Source organism: Excalfactoria chinensis, chromosome 3 (assembly GCF_039878825.1).
Source record: "Excalfactoria chinensis isolate bCotChi1 chromosome 3, bCotChi1.hap2, whole genome shotgun sequence".
NCBI lineage: Eukaryota > Metazoa > Chordata > Aves > Galliformes > Phasianidae > Excalfactoria > Excalfactoria chinensis.
The window spans coordinates 70,733,234-70,760,675 of NC_092827.1; the positions used below are offsets into that span (position 1 = coordinate 70,733,234).

General features: G+C 34.3%; 1 protein-coding gene across 3 annotated transcripts in view; it reads left to right on the forward strand.

The window, feature by feature from the left end:
* CHRM3 (cholinergic receptor muscarinic 3) overlaps positions 1–27,442 on the forward strand; it is a 244,535-nt gene that overhangs the window by 127,810 nt on the left and 89,283 nt on the right. For 2 of the 3 annotated variants that reach the window (XM_072333088.1, XM_072333089.1), the window contains one exon: positions 4,407–4,508. The exons of the other annotated variant lie outside the window; for it this stretch is intronic. The gene's annotated coding sequence lies outside the window, so the exon portion shown is untranslated. The remainder of the gene's footprint in view (positions 1–4,406; positions 4,509–27,442) is intronic. 3 annotated transcript variants of the gene reach the window in all.

Here is a 27,442-nt window from a genome sequence, read left to right on the forward strand (position 1 = left end):
TAAATACTTCTCAGATTTTAAAAAGCTTTGGTGATTATACATCAGATACATAGAAAATATAAATAACAAAGATTAGTTAAACTGAAGTACCCTTCTAAGTAGTAATTTTTTGCTGGCTGTCTTCTTTCCTAGCTGCTTGTGCTACTAATTATTTTCAGACACTCTTGTGCACTTACTAGGTACTTTGTAAGTGAAGTATCCCAAGTTGAGCACTTTCAGGCAGACAAGATCTAACAAGATCTGCAAAATAGTCGCTCATATTTGCCAATAAAATGCTGAAGTAACCCTGCAGTAAACATCATTTTACAGGTCGCTTCTACAGCGAATGTAAAGTTAAATTTTATCTTGTGAATCTTTTAAAGTCAATTTCAGAGGTTTAATCTCCAAAATTCAAGCAATGAGTTCAGGTCAAAGATATGAACAAAAGATATTTTTAGAATAAATAGTGAAATTTGTGAAAGTCAAAAATATGTAAACAGTTTTGATTCACTTTTGATCTTCAAATACATATAAGTATATAATGCAGTTTAATGGCTTTCTCTTACATTCTTCTGAATTCACGACCCATGTTTAATGTATTGATAGTGGAGGTCATTATTGTGCCGTCTGATTAGAAGATTGTTCATTTCCATAGTGCCTCAAGTTTAAAAAATTCTTAATAGACTTCTGCCATGTACTAGATGGGCGTCAAATAAGCAGCTTGCACATGAAAACAAGCATTATTTGTTATGAAGTCAGTACATGAAAATTCTCGTTGTTAACAAATTATTTTCCTTAAAGTGAAAAGGAAACTAAAAATGTGAAAATAAACAACAACAAACAGTTCCCAGTAGGAAATTCTATCCTAAACTAGGTGCAGTGTTTTTGTAGCTCTATTATTACAGAGTTGTTTTCTAAGTTTATAAACATTGCGTTTTCAGTCTCTTACCATACAGCTTTAATCTTGTCCATATACCTAATTAGATCCAGTGGAACAAGTGCAAAGCAGAAATACTTTCAGCTTTTAGACTTTTCTATACCTGAAGCTCAAGAATCAAAAGACTCTCTGGCCTTTAATGTCCATTGAAAATAGAAGCTGCAGGGCAGATATTTTATTATGCTTTTTTTTTTTTTTCTTATGTTGTACAGTCATCAGAATTATATCATAAAACTACTGAAGCGCCTTGTGTTTGTGTAGGTATTTTATTTTATTTTTTTAACAAAATTCCCATAGTTCAGTTTAAAAAAAAAAAAAAGAAAAAATAAACAGATCTCCTTTATCTTGTGATGATTTCATGTGAAATTCATTCCTTATTATGTACATAGTTTTATGAATCTGTGAAATCTGTTTCTGCCAGTGAGAAACCTACTCCATGATGCGCTTCTGTATAAATACAGGAATTCAGTTTCATAATGCAGAGTCAATGTATGTCAATTCATTCTATCAAGTAAACATAGCAGAAATTACTGTATCCACAGTTCTTTGACATTTCTCTCAAGTGAGTTTTTATCAAAATTAAATTAAAAACAAAAGGCTTTCAAGGTGCACTTCTTGTTTTATATAATGTTTCTCATGAATATAGGGAAGGAATCAAAAAGTGTGATCTTCAGTTCTGGAATTAGAATACAGAGAGCCCACCTGGGCAGATAGCAGCATCTTTTAAGCTCTCAGAGAGTCACAAATGTATTTTTAATACCAGAAAACTCAGACACATCTTCTTCATAATTGCCCCCATGCATGAATCCTAACTCAATTTTCTTAGTTGTACTGCCTCCCAAACCACACCCAAGAACTAGTATCACAGTCTAATTGCCAATGCTTAGAAGCACCCATTAAACTGAATTTCTATTATAGACATCACCACTGAATTCAGAGTGGCTGTTATTGGCTTTGGTATGTCCAATCTTCATGCTGATGAGAGGGGTGTAAGGGTTTTGTTTTTCCTTTCTTTGGACAAGTCTTCCAGAAAGATGAACAGAGGAAGTAAATAGGAGACATTACTTGTCCCTGTTTTTGATTTGTTTTCATAATGAGAAGAATTTGTTACTTACGTGGCTGGGTTTACCAACAGCACAACGTTTTTTGAGGAATTGCAGTTAAAAATGAAAGCATTGAACACTAAAGCTGAGTCACTACCAGTGTGGCTAGGGGAGTAAAGCTGAATACTGGCAGTAATGACAGAAAGTTTCTGGCAGTAAATTTATTTACTGAGAATAACCGGTAAAGCTAATTGAATAATAAGGTTTTGACATCTAAAAATAACTTGACAAGAAGGAAAATACTATTCTGTATTTAATTGTTAGAAGTTCGTCAACTCAACTGAGAGGGACCAAAACCAGAACTTGTATCTTAAAGGTGGGAGGTTACCTTCCCTAGGCTAAAAGGTCAAACTCTCCTACCAGACCTCTCACAGTGCTTCTCCATAGCTTTGCAGAGTCAAAGTACCTTCCAGGGGGAGGTGGTTTCTGATGAACATGAACTCCTGGGCTTCTCCTTGCCTCTGAGTGTTTTGCACTTCTGCTGGTGACCTTAGGTGTAGATGTGTTTCTTTGTGCTGCAGTTAGTTCCTCTGCTTATTCTGCTGGGAGCAGTGACACAAACAAGTAGCAGCTTGGAACAGAAATAACTAGTTGCTTCAGGAGGTGTATCTGGGGTTAGTCAGCCAAATGTTGAATTCAGCAAATAGGGCATCAAAAGCGTGCTCCTGCAAAAGGGTTTGCCTCACTGATGTATACGGGTTCCTTCCAGCTAAAAATTGAATGTTACTATTTGTGAGACAGTTAATGGATGTTCCTCCTTTTGAGCTGTCTTTCATCTGATCTGCTTCCTTTCCAAATACAGTGTTTGTTATTTCCAGAGGGAACAGACATCCTCTAGGAGAGTGTTTTATATGAAGAGAGAGAGACTTTCTTGATCAGTGTTGTACAGAGCTGTGTTAATATCATCTTTTGTGAGGAAAAACTGGACTAAATGCCTATTTTCATCTGTTCTGAAGATGAATTGCAAAGTGATCTGTGCCTCGTTTGTTATTAACTTCATTCTTATAATTGCTGTTGTTTTTTACTGAAAAAAAAAAAAAAAATTAAAAAAAAAAATCCAGTATAGTCAGTACACACTCTCTCTGGTCTTCTGCCTGTTTTGTAACACCTGGAAGTAAAACCTATTGGTGTGCTGTTGAGGCTAAAACACTGAGCAATCACATGGAGCATCTGCAGATTCAGAATCACTCTTCTGTGTTTAAGCAATTCAGAGGGGTTTTGAAGCCTTCAACTGCAACAGCATGTAATAAATGGGATAATAGGAGCACATGTTCCCACTTGGTATTAATTATGTCTAGTTAATTGAAACACAGTAGTTAGTGGCTAATCCTTCTCCTTCACTTCAGGAATTTACTTGTGGAGAAAAATGTGTTTTATAAGTTTTAATTATTGTTACATAGGTCACTGAAAGTAATGTCTCCTATTTACTTCCATGGAAACTACAACAAATACAAAGAGCACAATAGCATGGTTTGATACAGCAAACAGTGACAAAATGCTGTTTTTCAACATAGTCACCACTATAAGCTATGTTTTTCACCAACACAAACCTACCTGCCACACCTGTAAAAATCTATACCAGTGGAAGTGACCAGCGGTTTCACAGCTGCTATAACAGCATTACTGCTAGGAAAGTGTTGCTCACACAGGCTATCTTCTATCAGTCTGAACAGATGGAAGTCAGAAGGTGCCAAATCTGCACCATACACTAGGTGTGGTAGGACAGTCCAGCCAAGATTGGCAATGTATTCCGCAGACTTCAAAACAGTACCAGGCCTGGCATTACCTTGTTGCAAGAGAAAGTCTTGCTTGACTGTGGAAGTGATATACCTCTGAAATCGTGGTCCAACATAAAATCAGAGGCATTACTTTTGGAGTACCCTTGTTTCGCTTCCTCTGAGTTTGAGTGAACTTTTGATATCAACAATATGTTAAATTAAGCTGAAAACATAATACTTGGAGTGCATCAGATATTTTATTTTTCCATCTTTTATTTATTGGTGTACTCTTTTAATGAAATGTAGTATTCCAACAGCTTCATAAACTGGTTAGTTTGAGAGTCAGAACTACCTGGGGAGGAAAAAGAGAGTTGACAGTACTATCTTATTTCCAGATCTATGCATTATGTGGATCCTTGAGTTGTTCTTAATATTTTCAGCTAACTCTCTCTCTAAAATATATATATAGAGAGAGAGAGAGAATCATAGAATCACAAGGTAGGAAAGGACCTATAAGATCATCTATGGTATTTAGCCATAGAAAGCATTAACAATTTTTTTGTTGTCTTGATCCAGACAAGTACATTCAACTTACATGACTGTGTCACTGCTTTGCATTTGCAGTCTATTCTTTTAATTCCTACTCTCTCTCTTCTGTTTTGTTCACAGCCTACATGCTGACACACTACCAGTTGTGTTTCCAAAAGAGGAGTTCACAGAACTACGCAGTGCCTGATCGTACAGCCGCTTTGATGTTCCTCCCTGGACCATGTAGGTAAAAGAAACACATCTACAAAATATCTTTCCAAGTAGTAAGCATATCAACAAACAGCTGATTTTCTTTTTTATAATAGTGCTCACTTTGCCAGCTTGGGTTCTTCTGGAGTTTATGGACCACAAAATCATTGAATAAGGCTTTCCAATTTTATGATTTGTTTTATTATGAACAGACATGCAGCTGTAGACCATCATATATCAGTAAGTGCTTGGTCTCTATGCCACATGTACTGGAAGTTACTTTGCATGCTATGAATGCTGCAATGACTGTCATTCATGTAGGTGTATCTGAGCTAAATTCAATAGTAGCTGCAGTGATGCAAATTCTGGCGTAGGCACAAAGCCCTGTAGAGAAACAGAATAAATTCTCAAGCAGTTGGCAAACTTTGAGCTTGTTATTACAACTGCATGACTAGCAGAATAAAAGCTAGGCAGAAGAGGTTTACAGGAATGAACCTCCAGACCTGTCTTAAAAAGAATAGGACAATATAGTTTTGGCAAGTAGGAGAAAGATGCTTTCAGATTATTTCTGCTATTCATCTTGAGCTTCTGGAGAAAGCATCATTTTTTCTATGGATTTCAGATAAAACAAAAAATGTAGCCCATAATTCAATCTTGCTATAGGAAAGAGTAATTTCCTGGAAAGTGTGTTTTCTCTTCAGTTTTGACATGCTCCCTGAGCTTAGGTTCTCTGAAGTAATTTCCCCTGTAAAAATTAACTTAGGCAAAGAACTAGATATTTCCTGATAAATTGCTAACATTTATTACTACCTTCCTGATCTCTTCATTGCATGTTTCGCTGTTTTGTGATTCTGTTGTAGTGGTATTTAAAATTGTTTACATTAATTATGAATTTGTGGGCTGCAACATTCATATCTGTCACATTTGGTGTTTTTTTCACATTTGTTGCATTTCTGTAAAACTTCCACACTGCTTTGTACTTCATTCTTTGTTTTGTAAAAATATAGTTATGTAACAGTGATTTAGATGGTCTGTATTTACACTTGTAGGCACCCTTCTTACATGGAAGATTGCTCTTCACACATATTCACTTGAGGGACTGGCATTGGCAGTTTACTGTGATTGTTGCTGGAGTGTGTTGAGATTTCAGTCAGTCAGTTCTACTTGTCTAAAGAAACCTTCTAACCAAGTCATTTCAGGAAGTCATTTACATAGCATGCTGGATGAATTTTATAGCTTTGATGCTTTGTTGCTATAGCAACAAGCAGCTCAGGTACATCCTGAATCAAGGTGAACCTCTACTTTCATATTCTGAAGTTAGTATATAGTATCTTGAACAACATTACACAGCTGACCATACTTGATTATATTTGTTTTTGCCTTTTGTGTTGTGTTGGTTATTTTACAGCTTTAGTTAGATGGTTGTTTTTTGTTAATTATTTTTTCCACAGATTTTGCATATGGTAAAGACTTGTAGCTTCTTATTTTTAGGTTAGTCTCTGTGAATAAGATCCTGAAAACAAATATGTTTTCTGTTTAAGTAGTTAAACTGAAATTGTCAGTATTTGTAAGTGAGTTGCTAGCTCTAGATGGAAAAGAAATCTATGTTGTTTGATCAGAGTATCCAAACTCTTCCATGGCTCGTAGCTAAGGGTTCGGGGAAAAAGCCCCATTCATTATGCTGGAGAGGAGACTGACTCTGCGGCAAATGTAATCTTTTTGTTTCAGATGTGCAATTGCCATTCAACAAGAATTGTTTCAATTGATGCTGAAATTGAGAGTACTCCAAAAGGGCTGGAATTAACTATCTTTAGTCATAGCCTAAAAAAAAAGCAAAGAAGAAAATAGTTCATATCATTCATTTCTACAAATGTTGATCCAGTGTGCATCTCTCTCCCCTTGTAAGCATGTTTGTTGATTAGACTATAATATGACAGTGGGATAACAGTGAGCATATAATAAAGTGTTAAAGCACCAATCCAGTCTATATCAACATAGCTTTTTTTTTTCTTTTTTTTCTTTTTTTTCCAGCTACTAATTTAACAATAACAAAAACCATTCATGCAAATATATCTAATGGATTGCTTTATGTTTATGCTGTTGTGCCTCCTCTTAGGGGGTTATATATGTGAAGAAATAATCAAATAATATGCTTTACCACCCACAAGTGTGCAATGCTTTAAACAGAGTTTGTCAGTTCATCAGAACATGTTATATTATTTGAGAGGAGTAGCATTGTTTTGTTTAGCAAAGGTACATTAGCTCTGCTGTTTGGTCTGTCAGAATCATAAAATCTTACCTTGAATGCAAAGGCAATGCTCACTGTGGCATGCATTTGTCATTTAACACAAATGATGCTTGTGCTTTAGGAGCTTTTAGCATGTCTGCAGAGTTTGTGGTACAAACAGGCTCAAAGCCTAAGACAATTGTGTTATCTTTCAAGTCTAAACTATATCATGTCTGTTCTAGGATGAGCCAGAGAAAATGTCTTGTATTGTTGTATTCTTACTTATTTGCTTAGTTTTAGAAATTGATAATAGGTTAGAAGAAAAAAAAATAAGTTTGATAAAAGGGAATAACCAATTCAAAGAGTATGTAATTTGCGAATGCACTTGTCACAAGTTCATGTTGTAAGCAGTTGTATGATCAGCCAGATCTTTCAGTGCTTACTTGCTTAGTTCCTGTTTAAACAGTCCCCCTTGAAGTGACTTGGGTTGACATTATTTCAGAGGAAGCATTACAGTTGGAACCATTGTGTATCTGTGGCTCTTGTGTTGAGTTAATGAGTCATTCATGAGGCACTGAGTGCTATAATGGTTTAAAAGTTGATAAATGTCAGAAATCAAATTTCTAAAGACAAATTCCTTTTTGTCTCTAGTTTTTTAACAAAGTCTAAGCAATAGCTCTTGATGACGAGAGGAGAACATAGACTAGTGTTCATAGTGTTCAGCCCATTCATTCATCTTTGCTTATTTATTTTGAAATAGAGTAATTGAATTCTTTGGAGTAAAAAAGGTGACACAAACTTGTCATTTGTAATATGCATCCTGAGAGAAAGAGTTCATTTTATACTAGGATTAGATTTGCTATTTAAATGTATGATGGAAACATTTAGATATTTAAACTTACGTGAACAAAATATATTTGCTTTAAAATGTAAATCCCTGTAGACTGTAGTGTAAACAATTATTTCATTACATGCATTAAAAACTCAAGTGGAGTGGTTATGTCTGAATTCTATTTCCTCTACAAGCACAACTTTTGCAGTGAAGAACTTTCAGTATCTTCAGTATCTCAGTATCTTTTTTTTTTTTTTTTTTTTTTTTTTGGAGGGAGACTGTTAGTTTTTGCAATTACACATTTCTATGTCCTCTGGCAATAACAAAAATTATATATATGTATATATTGAGTTTTCTAGTCACGTACTTCACCAGACTGGTCATGCCTAACTCGTAAGGGCTGACTAGTTTGCAGCTATAGGTGGTATGTGAGATACAGAATTCAGGAAGAGTATGATTTCCATAGCCACTTCAAAGGAAATACATTATAAATAAAATACATTTCTCTAGGGGTTTACAAAATCATTCTGTTTATAATTTAAATTACATTAAGCTAAGTAAAATAGTACAGTAAAATCCTCAAGGGATTTAAGTTTGAACATTACATTACTTCCATTAACAGGAAGCATTTTACTATCTCTCAAATAGTTTATATTTCATTGAATATATGTGTGTGTGTGTGTGTGTGTGTGTGTGTGTGTGTGTGTGTGTATAATTAAAAGTATTGTCCTTATAATAAGACTAGTTCATTCCCATTCTGCGTTTCTAGTCTTTCTGTTCAGTTGATTGAAATAGCTTTATTTGCTTACCAGCCTTCATTTCTCACTACTTCATTTCTGGTGATCATCTGAGCATCTACATATGAAGGATAACTACCACTATTTGGCAGATTTTCTACTTTTAAACGAACTCAGACTGACACTGAGTTTCTTGACTAACCTGAAGTTCTGATTCACAACCAGAGAGCATTAGACTTTCTTTTGTTAGAATATTTTAGTCTACTCATCCAAACCACACAGCTTGTTTCTCCCAGGTTATTCACAGAGGTAATCATTATACAGGGACTGGAACATGAGGGAATCTGTTTGTCTCCCTACTTTAAAAAAGTAATTCAGATACAGAGATTCTATATGTATGTGCATATATATGTGCATGTGTGTATTTTGTGTATGTATGTAGAAATATGATTTGCTGTTATACATAAAGGTTCCTTTCTTTTCTTGCTAGAAACTTGTGCCTATTTGTTTTCATACAGGATTTTAATATGGTAGTCCACTTTAAAGCATTTGAAGATAGTATGACTTTCAAGAGAGGATGATTGGATCGGTACTAGGAAGGTTTTAGAATACCTCAGAGAACTACTTAATTCTAAGAGCGATTTATTCTCTCTTCCTTTTTCACCCTGTGGCAAGACATCCTGATGGAACTGGATCAGGTTATCATTTGGAACAGCAAGGAAGACAAGACAGAAAATAAGTAGTGCTAGACTCCGCTGATATTCACAGCTTTTCAATATGGTTATCTGTAGAGTTGATCTAGGCATATATAAGCTTACAGAAGCTGACAGGGCTTATATAGTAGAAGCAAAGCAGTCCCATAAGGGAGACATTCCCATTTTAGAGTCATTTTTAAAAGAGCTGCTAATTCCCATTTAAAGCTTAAAACAAGCTCTGCATTTCATATCAATTAATTTCAAGTGATTATTAATTTTTTTAAATGGGAAAATAAATCTTTCCAACTAAGCATTAACAATATTGATTTTATTTTTTTTTTTTTTTTAAAGAAGCTATACACAATTTTTCCTCTAATTAATGAAATGCTTTCTTTTTTTAAAGAGCACTTTTAGAGGGCAATATTAATTAAGCAAATGCTGGATTGAATAAAAACTTACCTAAGGTTTCACGTTAGATTGAGCAAATCTTGCAGGAAGGGAGGTAATAGGAAATATCAAAGCTTAGACATATTTTCTGTTGACTCAGAACCTAACATTGCTAAGAGAAATGTAAGAAGAATTAGTTAGAGAGGTCTAAAGAAATTTATTCGGGATTTTTTTTAAGATTTTTGTTAAGAATGAAGTAAGTTTACAGCTTCATTGTATGCACTTAGAAATCATTTATATTTCCTTTCCATTGTGTAAATTTGTTTTGTTTTTTTCAGTATTATATTTCTGCACATCAAAAATAACTTTTGTTCTTAGTGTTATGCAGACATTTTTTGTGGAGGTAAGAATCTCTGTTCCAAATTTATTATGCTGTTTCCAATAGAAATCAGTTTTTTTCCTGTATTATTTTTAACTCTTCAAATGTATGCAAAAGTTGTTATTATGCAAGTAGCTTATACCATGATTATGTCAGACTTGTTCCTTTTTTTCCCATCCCTTGTCATTAACTTTACAGATTATATTGTAAGGTTTAGTTATTATTGTCTGTTTTGAAGCAGAGAACATTGGAGGAAAGGAAATAATTCAAACATAGAAACTGCATTCATACTTCTTTTCCTGGTACTTTTTCTGCCTTTTTCCATTTTAGACAGTAGATGAACAAGTGATTAGAAAACACAGCTTTATCTTCAGTTCTCGGGCATGCTGTATTAGCAGTGCATGAAAGCTGGAGGGTTCACAGTCAGCACTGAGCAAGATGGTCACTGCTGATTTGCTCAGTGCTGGGTGAATTAGTAAGGTTATGGTCTCATGCCAGTACATATCTCCTGCAAAATGCTTGCATTTTATTAGGATGGTTTTGCAGAGCTGATTTGACCAAATAAGGTGCCGAGGGCCGATGCCCTAAGATATAGCAACTCTCCAAACTGCACAGTCTCAAGGTCAGCCCCTGTATTGATTTAAATGTAACTTAATGCAGTAGTTTGTATGTGATCAAAAAAAAAAAAAAAAAAAAAAAAAGAAAAGGTTCCTTAGCATTCATTCAATGCATTTTAAAATCTCTCCTTGTTTAGTGAATTTGGAGTAAGTTACTTTGATGGAAGCTCATTGTTTCTGGCCAGAACAAGTAGGTCCTAGTTTATCTAATGTGCTGATACTCTGGTGTGAGAGAAGATTTAGAGGCATGTTTGCTATAGCTTGTAGTGACTTTACTAGGGAGTACTTAAAATTTATTGTAGGAATTAAGAATAAATTAATAGCATGTGTGTACATTTTCCTATGAAAGATACTCCATCCCTTACAATTATTGCAATATTATGTTGTTAACAGAGAAACAATACTGAAAAAATGAGGATTGGCACTTAGGAATTTATGTGTCTTAGATGTGAAATGAATGATTTACTAAATTATTCAGTTTCAAACTTCTCTCAATTTAATTAAAAGATTAATTAATTTAAAACAATTGTTTCTAAGTGGAGTGAAAGGTATTTGGAAAAACAACATGGAGTAGTTTATATATCTGTAGTAGTTTACATATCTCTGGTTGGAATGTTAAGCAGAGGTTGAAAAAATGTCATCAAGAAATTTATAGGCAGTGCTGATCACAAACTTGAAGAAATGGGCCAGCGACTAGATTAATTATCTTTTATGGAATCTTTGTGGCCAAATTATCTAAAAGCAAACTTTGTTGTTTATTTTAAAAACAACTTTGATAAACAGTGGGGAAAAAAAAAATAAAATAAAAAATAAAAAAAAAAGTCATAGCAAGTTAAGGTTAGAAACCTTTGCTTAAAAAAGCTTCAGCTTAAGCAACATTTAGCTTTGCTATGCCAGAAACACACCAGATGTGACATACCAGATGTGACACCAGATGTGGTGTGAAGTTCAGATATGTGGTCAGAGCAGGACATTATTTGATGTCTACTGAGAACTGAAACTCCCAGCTCTTTGGCATGGGATGATGAGGGTAAGGAGACAGGACTGGCAGCATGGAGCTAGGTCCCCTCCCCCTCCTCATCCATCTTTTCCCATAAGTTTTTGCTTTTTCTCATTCAGTTTATATAGAAGGGTAGGAGGAGGAAGACTTACTGCATAGCCTGACTTTTGGCTCTGCCAAGGACAAGAACAAAACTTTAAAACCCAGGGTTACCCAGTGCGCCTCAATTCTGAATGGCTCAAAGTGGAGCAGCCTGGGTGGTGGGCAGGCACCCACTGGTGTACCAGCTTCCCAATATCCCTGGCCTCAGCTGGCAAGTCAGCTCTTCCAGAATATACTAAAATATGAAGAAAACACTTTTCATGTGTATTTTTTCAGGAAAAGGTTTTCTTACATCATGCAGGGCAAGGCTGGAGAGAGATTAGTGTTGTGGACAGAAAAACTTTTCATGCTAAATAATTAAAGAGTATTTTAATAACAATATATTATAGGTTAAAAAAAAAGAAAATTAAAACAACTTTTTAAATGTCACATATATATATCATATATATATATAAATATATAAAACATATATAAACACATATTACCTATATTATATATTATAATATTTATAGATGTCTGTATATTTCTATATAGAATGATAGATAAGGGCATCTATCTGTGTATATAAATGTCAGAGATATGTCATATATACATATACAATATACAATATATATAATTACATATATAAAATAAAATATATTATGAAAGATATATATTATATCAATCTATATGTAAAAATGTCAAATATATATGTCGTAGTTATATGACCAAAGGATATCCGAGACCAGGGTATTGCAGAGCTTTGATAGGGAAGTTGTACAACCCAGAACAAAGCTCTTGGTAGCATGGCAACTAGGACTCAGTAACCTAAATGCACTCTTCTCATAGTTGTAACCTGAAGTCAGACAAAACATTCTCTAGATTTGTTTCAGTTTGTCTCTGTGCCCACTTTTTAGCATTTCCTCGTAGATTTTTTCCACTGCTATGTGACATCTGTAGGACCTGGTGGTCTGGGTCTCAAGTTCTTGTATGTACTCATTGAAAACTTCCTATGTAACCTCTAGATGACTGAGCTGCAAGTGACACAGCTTGCAAGAGAAGACTTTACAGGCTGATTTCTGATTTTCAGGTGAGCTCCGGACATGCCTCCCATACAACTTTCCCTAAGGTTATTATAGCAGTGGTGTGGCTTCACAGAGGAATTTGAACAGCTAGAGGCTCTAATGGTCTGAAAAACACTACCCAAGGAAATGTCTCTTTGAGCTTAATTTCTACTTACTGTACACTATATTCAACCTTAGGAATTTCTTTTCCTTCAAATAGCAGCCAATTGTGACTACTACTGACCATTATCTTTACTCTGTCTCTTGGGGGCTATTTGGATTATATACCTAAACATCAGCTGGCATCGAAAAAGATTTAAGATAAAGAAAAACAATTTTTCTTACAAGTCTTTTCAGGTGGAGAAAACTTGGGAATCTCGGGACTACCAAACTATTTCCCCTTTTTCTATTTAGCCTCAAAGCTTTATATTTGACATTAGCAGATATTCTGTTACCAATTTTTTTACTAATTGTTGCAGACAATGTGGTTAGTTCTTGCAGAAGACAGTTTGGGATGAAACATACAAAATATCTACAAAGAGTATAAAGACATATCATTGGATGTCACTGTATACTTAAATGCATAGCGCACATACCATTATGATTACTTGTAGTATGTTTTAGCAGTTTAAGCTCTGAGAATGTAAGCTCAGGGTCAATAGTAGTCATAACTATTACTTTGCTCAGATTGTTTCCCAGTATACGTAGAGAACTGTCGGAAACAGACAATAAATAGTGGGATATTTGTTCAAGTTTCTTCACCTTTCTAAAGGCAGTTTACAATTTTATTAGTTTCAGTAAGTTTTTTTTTAGCTATGGCAATTGGCAATTTAAAGAAATGAAGACAGATTGAAGAAATGCCTGTATTCATTTGGGCTCTGTTTTATGCAAATGCTGCCTGTGGAGCAGGCCAGTTCAACAACAGTGTCTATCACTTATGTTATCATAATGTCTATCCCTTATGCTAACATTGAAAATCAAATGAATAAAGCTTCAAAATATTCATGAGAAAGAAGCTAATGAACTGCTTTAAATATATATATATATTATATACATATATATATATATATATATATATATATCTTCAATAGAGAATTTAAAGTTTTAAGGATTTCTTAAAAAAATAAAATGAGGAGAAAAGATGTTGCATTTGACAACACCTAAAGAAGACAGGACTTCATCTGTAAAAAATCCAGTGGAGGACTTCTATATACTGTGCTACACAGAATTTTATCTTCTGATGAAAGGATGAGGTGAGACTTCCAAAAATCAAGCTTGTGCTTCAAGGGAGCTTAGGTTTTTCTATGTAGTGATTGTATCTCAAAGCTATTTTCTCTGGCTATAAATCCCTTTTAAGAATTGTATATAAACTGACTGTATCTCAGTGTGGGAGTGAGGAGTGTCCTTTTGTCAACACTGAAACCAAGAGTGTTGTGAGTCAGGTATTTGAGAAGAATACAAACAATTGCTTGTTGGCTGCTTTGTTCTTAGTCCTTTTTCTTTTAGAATACTTCTCAGAAATAATCTTACAGCTTTGAAATTTTAGTTCAGTTTCCAGTGTAAAAATCCCCAAATTTATTTCTTAAATCTCAGATTTACAAAGTTCCCTGCAGGTAAAGATGGATGGACTTCTTTCTTTATCAGTGTAGTTCTGTATGCATGTATTTATTTGTTTCTATATTTGCTCTCATGACTACAAGCTTAAAACTAATGAAATTCTACTGTCCCAGCTTAGTGAAGCTTAATAAGCACGTGGTAATTTTAGCAGAGAAGAACAAGTGATTGCCCTTGGTCACCTATAGGCTCAGTAGTCAGAAAGATGGGAATCTTTATTCAGAGTTTTTTTTGAAAAATGACAGTATATGCAGTTAATATGAATTAAAAAATCTTTTTTCTTTAAATTTGGGATGAAATTTTAGTGATTCTAAATATTCTGTCACCATAAAGTTAATCATGATTAGATAATTGAAATATCTTTGTGTGATTTTTTTTATATATAAAATTGGGACTTAATTTATTTTTAATTGACCTTGAGGTTTGCATGCTAACGTAATATAGATAGCCTAAACAGATAATGACCTGATGGATGCAGGAATGAATTATTTCAGCAAGCTATCTAGATTCATCTATCATCAGAAGAGTATCAGGAATTTTCCATCATAAAATAGGATTAGCATAAATGAGACTTGCATGCTTTGTTTTCAGTACTGTTTCTCTTTCAAGTCTTATCTGTGATCTGGTCACTAGTTAACTACCCATGTAGATTTTGATCTATTCAGTCTCTATGTGATCAGTTGCCATGGATGGAAAAACCATGTAAAATAATAGCCAGAAAATTACTTTAATTAAATATGAACATTTGCATAAGAGAATAAAGGAGGGTACAAATGGATTAATATATTTATTTACTCTATTTGTTTATACTATATGTATTTGTATATTATATGTATGCATATATTATATAATTATGTATATTATATATATGTGTGTGTGTTTTACAAATATATATATATAATAGTATATATACTATATATACCCAAACTAACTATATTCCAAACATTACATATATATATACCAAGCTTAGTAGCTGTCAGTAATGTCTTTGCTCAAGCTCTAGATGAAGAAGGGGTCAGAGAGGAGAATGCTGTGATTTACCAGGTGCTCCTACAGGTACCATGTGTGTAGTTCACTGCTTGAGTGGAGGAGAGACTGCTTCATCTGCCCCTTTGGATGATTTAGGAAAAGTTCATTTCCTTCTGCTCAGATCAGGGTTTGTTTCAAACAGCTTTGTGCCAGTGGGAGTGACACAAATCCAAGATTTTTCTGCCCCATTTACTACAGGCAGTTGAGTAGCAACAGTGGTATTGCCCTGGGAAAAGATGTGCATTCCTTCATTTCTCACCTTTGTGCAGATGTACAGAAACCAGGGTGATCTGGATAGTCCTTCTTATCTATTTTTCATCTGAAAAAAATGCAAACACAGTCCTTTTATAATGGCTAACACATCCCTTAGAAAACCATGGACATCTGGCTTACAGTGACTGAATGAGGTTATACATGTGTTTCACAAACACAATAGACTGAAAGAAGCAGAACGTTTGTATGACACTTTTAATCTCAGAACTGTACAGATGACTTTTATCCTCAACTTCTGATAGTAAGTGGATAAGAAGCTTGGATAAACTGTGAGAGATTGCCTTCTTGGATCAGATCTCAGTAGGCAAGAGCTTGATAGCACAGCTATCTGAAGGGAAGCATGGCTGTTATCTGCAGGCATCAGCGTCAAGGTACCTGTTGTTGTGCTTAGCCCTCTGGAAATGTACATGTCAATTAGGATAATATGGTCTAAGTTTCAGTATGATTTTAAAGTTGTTTAACTAATTACCATAGATCAGTATCACAAAGAAGAAATGCTGCAAAACCAACACGATGGAAATGTGCAAAGCTTCATAGAACAAATTGCATTAACGTGTGCAAGCTAGCAAATAGTACAAGGAGATAAGCTTGCTGTAGCACAAAAATTGAGTGAGATGAAACTAAAGCTGTTTTATACTATTCATTGCTGCATTTTAATAGTTGAGAAGTAAATTCTGGTGTAGCATTCATCAGAAGTTTTAGAAACAAAATCTTTAGTTATAATGCTATGCTCAGAGTCCTTTCTGATCTCTACAGTCTGAATCAATCATTCTAAATGTATATATATATATGTGTGTGTGCATATATATTAGGAAACTATTTCCTACAGCAAGTGCTGAAACAGGAAAACAGTTGACCATATGGTAAAATTCTTAATCAGGGATTACTGAGGGACTTTTTCTAAATTTGTATCATAATACACAGTCTTATCTTCTAATCAATAGTGTTTGCAAACTCAAAGCACTAATTTTTGTTATGATGGTGATGCTGATTGCTTGCCAGATACTGTACTTGATCTCTTTTAATACTGCCCTTCCCATAGCAATATTAAGGCATCTTTTGGATATTAATTGTTCACTTATCTCATGTACAAAGAAATGTGCTGCTGTTAGTCCTCAAACTTCAAGGATCCAGATAGCTAAATTAATCTCTTTCCATCTCTCATGCTTACATCTTTAATACTTTATCACCTAATTGGGGCTTTTTCAATTTCCTGTAAATGCATTGCTTTCTTTTCATTTCTGTCTTTCAGTGTTCTTGATTACACCTGTGTTTTGTTTACAGGTGCTACTGAAAACTTACTATAATGTGTTTCAGAGCTACCTGAGACTACAAAGCTTTAAATACTAAGAATTCTTTATGAAAGGTCAGAACCTTATTCAAACTAAACATGTATACAGAAGCACATAAGGAAGAAATAAATCTAAACAATTTTAGTTATATTTAGGCTATATAAAATATGTGTTTCTACAGGTGATCTCAGTACAGAAAAGAACATTTCACTTCCTTTTCCCAGTGGAAAGAGTGAACACAGGACAATATTTTTGTGAATACTCAAAAAACAACAAAAAAAAACCCCAGTAATGTGGAGTCACATCCTATTTGCTGTTATTGCCCTATTTCTGGTTAAGAAATGTGTTACTAGATCTGTACAATAATGCATAGTATCTTTTGAGAGAATTGTTATAGTTGCCTCAGCTTTACTCAAAGGAAAATTCGTAGACAATTTGTGAGGGTTTGAAATGAAATAGTATCATCCCATTGAGCCATCTGTGTGAGCCATTCTCAGACTTCCCTTACAGACTAAGAATGTTGTTGCATAATGGACCAAGGAATCAGAACTCTTCATATTACCCAGAAATTTTCAGAGGTTGACTTGACATCTAGTTATAAATCTGTACTGTTATGTGTGTTCAAAGCACTGCTCTTGCTGTTGCACAAAGGAAGAACATTGGCTGCATTACAAAGTTGAAATCTTAGTATTTCATAGCTTTTCTAATCTTTTTCCTACTTTTCTTATTAATCATTTTAATGTAGATATGCTGAATTGATTAATGTGCTTACTACAAATCAACACACCTTCAAAAAGCTGTGTTTTCATCTGGCCTAATGGGTACTACTAGAAGCTGCATCTGTGAAATTCCATTGGAAATCTCAATACTGTGCTGCTACTCATGTTCTATTCCTTACTCTCTATGTTTTCAATTCTGAACACCACAGAGATGACTGGGAAATATAGTAAATACAATGCATGTGATCTTAGTCCCAAGTCAATTCCCTGCTTGTTTGTTTTTTTGTTTGTTTGTTTGTTTGGGTTTTTTGTTAATCCAGTATAAAGTAATTTATCCTCAAAAAAAAAAAATAAAATTCGTTTTATTATTCGTTTCATTATTTTTCATTTGTAGAGACTGCTACATTTTTTTTTAAAGTATCATTTTATTAATGTACTTATCTCTGTGAAAAAACTTGCCTGTAACTTTTTTTTCTTAATGATATTTTTTTATAAGCAGAGCTATTTGAAATCTGTTGTTAGATTCCATGTTTGTAGAGAAATTCTAAGAAGAAAAAGGCACATCCCAAAGAAGATTTCTTTGTTGAACTAGAGATAGTGCTAGTTACCCCAGTGATTAAATTAGCCAATCATGAATATTTTTGCAGTCTGAACTTCTGCATGATTTTCAGCTGCTTTCGTTGAACATTTAAATAATATTTTTAGACTTTCAGATCCAAAACTACATTGTTTTTTCCTAAAAAATACATTATGGCAACACCTTAGCCAAAGTAGCTGAGCCAAGGACTGATCTGAAACAGACTGAATTCAGAGGAGGAAAGGAAGCTATTTTAATACCTCTGAGTGTCTGTACTCAAATATGTAAAAACTATAGTGGGAATCAGATTTCCATGTGATGGGGCTAGTGGTACAGTTGGGACAAACATAGGAATCTAAATAAGTCCATGGTTTAGAATGATAGTGACCCTATATTATCAGAAAAGAACATCCACTTCTCTGTTACATCCTTTTGATGTCCTGGATTATTCTTTTGTTTTGCTGCCAGTCGCTACTTAATTTTGTTTAACCTACTTCTTATTGATGTAAACTATTCTAATATGTACCATATGCCTGTATTTAACTTTTTATTATTTTTTACTGATGAATGGCATTTCCAAATTTGCATTTATAGACTGTACTAAATAGAATGAAAAGAAAAAAACTTTAAATGAGACATTAGCTACCTGTAGGTAACAGGAATAATTTACTGCATATGACAATAGCTAAAAAGAATGATCTCCACACCATAAGATCTCATTGTTCACTCTTAGATCTCTTTGTTTAGGGATAAATCGGTTGTATTGTGAAAATGTTATTAGTTGATACCACTGATGTATAAGGTAAGGAGAAGTAGGACTATGTGTGTAGCTTGTCAGAAGGATCAATTTAAAATTCAAGGGTTACTCATTTTTCTCACCTTTGCTTGGGAAGGTGGAAAGACTGTGGTGGTATCCTGAAAAGACCTACAAAACATCTTTTGCTTTGTTTTCAGAATAGGATGTGGAATTTTTATCTGCCAGACTATGATAAATTGAAAATTGCATTAACAAAGAAATAATTTAAGACAGTGTTCCTCTTGTACCTCAAACTGGCTTAGATTTTCTGAATCCAGGACAACTGGGGAGTTCAGTTCAAGTTAGCAGTGCATATATTTATGCAGTATCTCAGACAAGCTGTACTGCCAGTGTGTTAACTAACTGAATTTCATGTTTCTGCAGCTCTCATTAGCCTCTGATATCACCAGACAAGACTCCTTACCTGTGTAACTATTGAAAGTTTCTAGAGCTTTAGTTTAACAAAATGAACTTATAGAACCAGCATTGATTTCATGGAGCATGTTTACTCACTATTTCAATAATGAGCAGTTGGCCAAATGGAATCAGATAGCTATTGCTTAGCTTAGAAATTAGAACAGAAAACAATAATTGGTACACTTAAGTGTAGGTGTGGAATAAACATATGTCCCTTGAGAGTCTTCAGGGTGGTAATACTCTAGATTCCTTTTAATTTAAAGCAGCATACTCTGCAAACAGCACTGACATTGACCTCACTGGATTTTAAATTATGTCAATTACTCTGCGGTGCCTCAATCCATGAAAGTTTTGCAGGCTTCTCTTAGGCTTTCATTGTCTCTAAGAAGTCAAGTCCAGGGAATATACAGCAAGGCCTTATGCATATATTTCATGTAACATGTCAAAAATGTTGAAGCCATTTTGAGCACAGCCAGAATACATTCTTAATTACAGTTACAATCTGCAACCTGAAAGTATAAAATTTGAACCACGTTGTCATCTCTTTCCAAAGAACATGACTCAGTTATTCCAGCTGGAAGCTTATACCTGGGCCAAGAAGATGATGGCTCTTCTGGAGTTTTCAAGCTTCAGAGGATTAATTTTGATCACTAATTAACTAAGCAGCAATGACAGAAACACTGTGCCTGTTAACACATTTCAGAGTTGTACTGTGCTAAGAAGTTGCTCTGTGATCTTATACACAACCAGAGACATATATTTTCCTACTTTTGTCTTTCTGAGCATGCCCAATGCTTTCCTTTCTGTCTAATGAGTTCTGCAGTTCAGTACACAGTTGATGTGGGTGCCAGCTCTTACAGCCTTGTATCTTCAATACTATTGTTCAGTCCCCTTTGGAAGAAAATGTCCTGTCGTGACACGTTACATACAGTTACATGAGTGAATAATTCTCTGTCAGCTCTCTTCATAATTCTGTTCTGTGCTATTGTTAAATAATAAGGTACTGAACTTAGCTTCAACATAAGGCATGATACTTTTCAGATTAGAAGAGCATCTATGTTTTATTTAATTGGCCTTTCATGTTTGTTTTTTTGAGGTTTGGGTTTATTTTTTAAACATTCTTGAAGTTACTTAACTCTTCAAGATCTATGTTTTCCGTATGTCATCAAGACATACTATTTATCTTCTTCCTTTCTTGATACAACAGCTGTTGATACCAAGTAACCTTTTGTATTACAGATTCCGTTTCTGGGGAATATATTTACCCCCTTCACTCTCATTAAATGAGAAAAAAAAAAAACTTGCATATTTCTCCCTGGATACAAATAAGGGAAAACTGTGGTCTAAAAACAAAATTGATACATAAAACAATCTTCTCTCTACTGATCTTTCCCGCTCTCCCATCTCAAATTGCAAATTAAACAATTAAATAACCCAGATGTACTTACATAACATTACAACACTTTTAAACTTGAGAAAACACAAGCTAAACCACTGTTTTGCTGGACTTTGATGAAAGATAAACGTGGCCTAAGCACTGCCTTTGGGAGTGTTTCTGTTGGGATTTTTTGGGTGGTTATCTGGCTTTGTTTGTTAGGGCTTATTATGTACTGATATTATATAAAGTCATCTAAGTTGCAGCATTATTTCATTTGTAACTGGAGATCAGCGCAGGAGGTAGAAAAAAATCTCTCTTGTATGAGAACTGCTACCAGGATGTCAGTAGCGGGTGTCAGCAGGACACTGGGCATGGGCATGAGGTTCAAATCATGCTCTTGCAAAGCAGGGCTGGTACATAATGGAATTGCTGAATCCACACTTGTGCAAGATCATGTTTCAGTGCCTGAAATGCTGTTCAGAATACCCTGCTCTTTTTTTTGAAAGAAAAAATATGAAAAGAAAGTAGACTTTATGAACTTGTGTGATACTCCTGCAGTGCCAGTGCAGGTCTTGTAATTGCTATGACTGCCTACCCGTCTTTCATTTGTGTTCATTAATTTTGTCTTATTATCATCTATTTAGTTTCTTTTAGTTGTTTTTTTATTATTATTATATTTTTACATAGAAATAAAACATGGAGGGAAGTAAAATTACATTCTAATCAACAATCACAAATGTCCTAGATTTTAATATACCCTTACCTTTCCTTGAATGGCAAATTAATTTCTTCTTCTGCCTGTAAAATTTAGTACATGATTAAAGTAAGTGTATGCAATAAAGATACTAATCTATGGTAGATTTTTCAAATAATACTTATGGTTATAACAAAAGCTTACTGTGCTGGCACTGGACCAGTATTGCTTTATATAGACAAAGGGAAAGCCAAAACTTGACTTGTTATATTATAAGCTCTTCATAATAAGAAAGGTTTAGAATTCCCTAATCTCAGGATTTACCTAATGATATTTAATGTATTCCAGATGCTTCAATTAATCTTCCCAAAGACATGAAAGTGTTCCATATTCTCCAAATCCATCTGCTGGTATCCCTTCGGTTTCAGATGAGCTACTGTGGGTCCTTGAGCATATTTTCTGTTTTGTATTTTTTAAGGTAAATTGTTAATGGATTATTCAAAGTTAATTCTTCTCACTGATCAGTCACTGGGGGAAAAACTACATAATTATTAGAACTAAATTATTGTCTGACCAACTGTTTCATAATCAATGAAAAATTTAAAGTGTATACCATAAAAAATAATGTTAAATTTTAAATTATTACATCAAAGACAATAAATCCAATATATGCATATAAAATATTTATTTCCTCTAATTGATTACCATTCTATGGAATTGCTACTTTTGACTTCAGTTTGGACAATTGATAATCATTTGGCAAGAACATGACCATGGGTATGTCAACTTAACCGGCTCTTCATCACAGGCCACTGGCTATTGCCAACTGTTATTTTGGATGCTATGCTTTCTTCGGTGAGCCTAAACTCTGAATGTGGATAGGCATAGATACAGGCCATCATTTTGCACAGGAGACCACTTAAAGTAGCCACAGTCTATGGCATACCTTTAACAGAGTGAAACACCCTCTCACACATGGATTTTCTGCAGTAGTCAGTTTTTATGACAGCCTTTGGCACGCACTGTAGTTGGTGGAAAATAATATCTTTTGTTTATTGGATCAGTGTCTGAGGAAAATCAGTTGCCTGAAGGGAACTTTAGTCCTCCTTCTCTAGGAGTGTCCCAGCAGTGGGGGTGAAGCACTATATTTGGGGCTCCCCCAACAGTGCTGCTGACAATAGCTGCCTTTTACTAAAACTCCAAAGTTCAGCGGCACCTACAGAACTAGAGAATTACAGCCGTCATAGAGAAGGGCTCCCCTCTCCTCTGAATACTGCAATTATTTTCTTGTAAATATGAGTGTTTGAAGCTTGGTACCATCATTGTTTTAATCTGCAGCCATTTTGGAGGTGCCTCTGAAATCATGATCTCAGGGTCAGGTATCAGGGAAAGCCAAAGAATGGGTTGTGTGATACTTCTCTTAACTTGTTTTGAAATGCATTTTGTTATTGTTTTGTTGCTGATTTTTCCTGCTTTAAAGCAGAATTTTGAATTAAATAATTCTGTAAGTTTGCTCAAATTTTACTAAATTATTTCTAAAGGTAGAGATAGATTTCCCTTGCTCAGGGCATACCACTGAGTACAGATGTATGCTGACAGGTCACCATTTAGCTGTTATGCTCCAGAAAGAACAAGGCATCTTCTGTTCCTGTTAGACCTCATGCGCTGGGGTTGAATGAACAAATGAAACTCTGGGATGAATGTAGACCTGTGCTTTCATACAGGGCTCTTAGCATTATTGCTGAGTGAATAAGAGATGAAAACCAGTTTATGCTTAGATATAGAGTAGAAGTGATGGTACCTAAGTAGTGTGTGACTGTATCACTTGATTCAAAGTATTTACGTGTTTCTGGGAGTGTTTAATTCTTCAGTCTCTTGGGTTTAGTTTGGAGCCTGACTTTTATATATACAAAATCTGTGGGAAAATTTAAATTGTCTTCATTTCTATTTAAAAGAAGACTAAGAGCCAAAATAGTATTTCATCACCACTTTTTATTGGTTGATAAGTATCTTCAGAACTTGTAACATTGCATGTTATAAGATTACTAATGCAAAATAGTAAATAATATAAAAAAGATTCTACAGGAGAGGCTGAATGTTGGATGCATTTCAGAGAAGAGACCCTGGGAGAATTTTTCATTTCCAAATAAATGATGCAGAACATCTTTTGACATTCAAAACTTGATATTGTGTGCGGTTGCTTCGTTGTAACAAGAAGCATGTGCATGTGTGTATAGGTAAGTAGGATTCATTAGTACATTTTTTGTCTCTGGCTAGCAAGGGTTTTGACACTAAGTTTAGTGTTCAATGAACAGTAAAAGCAATAGTACCTACACTTGATGAATGCAGTTTAGAATTGAGCTGGATACTTATCTGAACTGGATTTCTAGTTATATTGAGATTGGAAAAAAGATCAATCTGTTATGACCTCCCAGCTTTGACAGAAAAAAAAAAAAAAACAAAAAAAAAAACTATTTAATTTAACAATTTACCATGGTATTTATGATATTCTGAATTATTCCTTATACTTAGAAGAGAGATAAACTCTTCAAAAAGATTAAATGTTTTCTGTTTATTCCTAGTTATTAATTTTAGAACTGCTGTAAGAGGTAATAAAGAGCAACCTTAGAACTGTTTGTGCCTCCGCATAGGTGCCAGAATAATCTCCATTTTACTCCTGCACCTTAGCTCTTGTCATAAGGATTCAACTTGTCTCAACTTATGCAAAATGGCTGATGGTTTAGATGTGTCATGATGTATGCTATTTATCTGATAAATTTAATTGCACAGGAGAAGATCACATGATATTTACTGTAGTCCTGTTCCTGTTTTATTTCCACAAGTGCTGGCACTCAAATCTGGTAGCTGTATGTCCAAAGCTTCATGTTAATTCTGTGAGACATTGGTCATTGTAACAACTCTTTTTTTCCCCCCCTTACTACTTTTTCCTGACTTTAAGTTAATGCAGTTAATATGATCTTAAAAAAAACCTGCTGCCTCACCATTGCTGATTACTGGGGCAGGCTATGAAATTATATTAGCTATTTTCATTCTCAGTGCATCATTAAAACTATAATGCAAGCCCTTGTCAAAGAAAATAGCTAAAGAAAAATGTTGCTACTCAAATAGGAGGCTGCTCAAAAGATCTTTCATGCATGATCGCATCCAGGAGCAAAAGCCTTATTGCTCTGTAGAAAGGTGCAGAAGTCAGGACTAGTTGCTTTAACTGGTAATGTGTTCTTTTGGCAAAACAAAACCTGGGGTTTTGTTGAGTTCATCTGCACTTGATCCGGATGTCTTTCTTACTCTCCAGGAGACACAAATGGACTTAGGTGAAATTTCTTTTGAGATGTCTTGATTTCAGTCTTCCAGTCTTTTTGTCTCTATTTCCAGTACTGATACAAGTTTTCTGTATTTTTCATTGATTCATATTCAGTGATGGAAGTGTTTCTTATTGTTCTCTTTTTTACGGACTGCTTTTTCATTATTTTAGCAAATTGAAGAAGTTTGAGGGGAACGGCAGATGGAGGAAATAGGTTTTGTTTTCACACTAAGTATCTGGTTGGGAGATTTGGGATCTTATGCCAATCCTATAATAAAATAATAATAATAATAATTTAAATTATATTTGCACAAACATTAAACATTTACAGAATTTTTCAAAGCAGAACTCTGGACATTTTACATTTCTAAGTGCTATGGCCAAAACTAATTACAGTTCTTATGCTTCGAAAGGTAATATTTGTAACACTGTAAGCTCACAGCTCGTTCCTCATTTGTACTTCAAGTCCTATAATATTTGCTATTGTACTAGCACATAGCTATTTATACATGGTCTCTAAATTAGATCTAAATTAAGCTGATCTTTATCAAGCATGCTCTTTCTTACCACTTAATCTAGCAGCTTTAATACTTACGCAGCTGGCTTCTGCCAGTAAAGTATTACTATATTGCTAGTATACCAAAAAATATCTTTAAACATTCTTTCAGCTTGTGCCTATTAAAAGTAAGAGAGGGAAAGATTTCCTGCACAAGAGAAATGTTGTAACTGCTATGTGGAGTTACAGGATTAACAGCTGCATGGTCCTGTAGTGGCATCATGTTGTTTCTTTGTAGAAAACATGCTATTGGCATCACACTGTGCAATGGATTGGATCCAGAAGGAAATTTGTGACAACTTCTCCCTGAAATCTGTTATATTGCTGTGAAAGTAGTATTTCAGTAGGGAAAACCTTTGAATTCTCTTTATGAAGGTTTATTGTTCATACAAAATATTCAGCAACATTAGTTCAAAAGGTATTTATTGTTTTTATTTCAGCTCAAAGGCAAGCAGTTTTTCTTTGTGTGCTGTTTATCATATTTAGTATTGCATGAGGGCTAGATAATCCTCAATTCTAGTAGATAAGCCTAAAAAAAAATAAGCCATTTTCTCCACTTTATTTATTTATTTATTTATTATAAGCAGAAGGGAGAGGGGATGTAGGGGACTAAGATGTTCTTTTCTTTTTATGATTTATTGTACTGTATTCATCCTCATTTATGACAGATATTCTCGATGACTGATCTTGCAGTATGATGTAAAATACCACAAGAACACTTATAAGTTCTGATTGAGGTGAAGTCAGTCCATTTATTTGTCACCGCTTTCTTCAAAATACAGTGGTTTTGGACTTTTTAAAATTGACAAAAATTAGTTGTAAAATTCTGGAGTTATCCTTGTTGCTTAGACTCTGAAGTGCTGAGCAATTTGATTTTTTTGCAGCTCTTTAACATATCGCTACAGTCAGATTAATTAAAACATATAATAAACATAACATAAAAATAAATTTAAAAAATGAGAATAAAAATAAAAAATAAAAATATAAGGAGAGCTCTGTTTACATGAAATATATACAAATGTTGCCAAAGATTAATGCGTTATGCAGAAAATATTGTGAAGCTGTCCAAGTGAAAATAACAAACCTGCCTTCTGATACCAGTATGTAAACTTTTAAAATATTCATGAATATGTTTATACATATTAATATGTTTATACATTTTTTACATACATAGTTTACATATAACCATATATATTCTTTGAATTTGTTCAAGAAATGGGCATATGTCCTTTGGAATTTTTTTCCAAAATAGAAAGATAGCATTAAATATAACTATATGAGTTGTTCTAGGATAGCCATTTTATAAATCTAAATTCAGATCTTCAGCATAACTGAATTCATGCAAGAAACCAAGCAGAACAAAATTGTCGTGGTTCACCCAAACAAGGAAAAATGTGCTTGAAAGAAATAAAAAAGCTATTACCATTTTGCTGAGTGAATTCCATAGAGCATAGTGGCGTATCAGGCAGAAAAAAGTGGACATTAATAGAGAAGCAAGCCATTGTTTGGTGAATGGCAATTTTACATGAAATGCAGAAGGTAAAAATCTGAGTGTGTCTGAAAGGGAAGACTCTGGCATAGTTTTGATACATGCATTTCAGCTAAAACCTGCTTTGCATCATCACACAAACACACCCATCTAGATGCATATTACAGTGAACTTCCATTGATATTTTAGCTGGAAGAACACCTAATAGTGTATTTTATTGCACATCCATTTGTAGGATAACAACATAGACTAGATGCCTTAGTTTAATTTGAAGCTTTCTGCTAAATGCTGTATAGTAATATAATAAGTACAGTGTAAATGACTGCAGGGAGAGTTCTACCTGAACAAACATTTTCAGTAAAGCTGAATATAATTCAGATACAGCAGTAAAGCTTGTTCAGTTGTATTTGATAGGATCGTGAATCACTCTCATCCTGTGAAAAAAATTAATGTCCTCTGTAGGAAGCATCATTTCATAAGCAAAAACAGATTGTAGAAAACTGCTCTGGCAGAAATATAAGCTCTTAAATAGGCATTGCATCATCCAGGAAATTCACATAGGCAATCCATGCCAAACAGAGAATAATGTAGTCTGTTAATCAAATGGCTTCTACGTTAGAGACCTGCTTGTCACATGCTTTGGCAAAGATTTAAGTCAACAGTAGGTTACAAAACTTAGCATGCAGCTTTCATAAATGATTGCTTTTCTTGTGCTGTTCCCTCATCAGGTGATAGCTTCTACGTTCACTTCATTTTCCACTTTGTAGTTTTCCCTCAGTTGTGTAGTCTGGG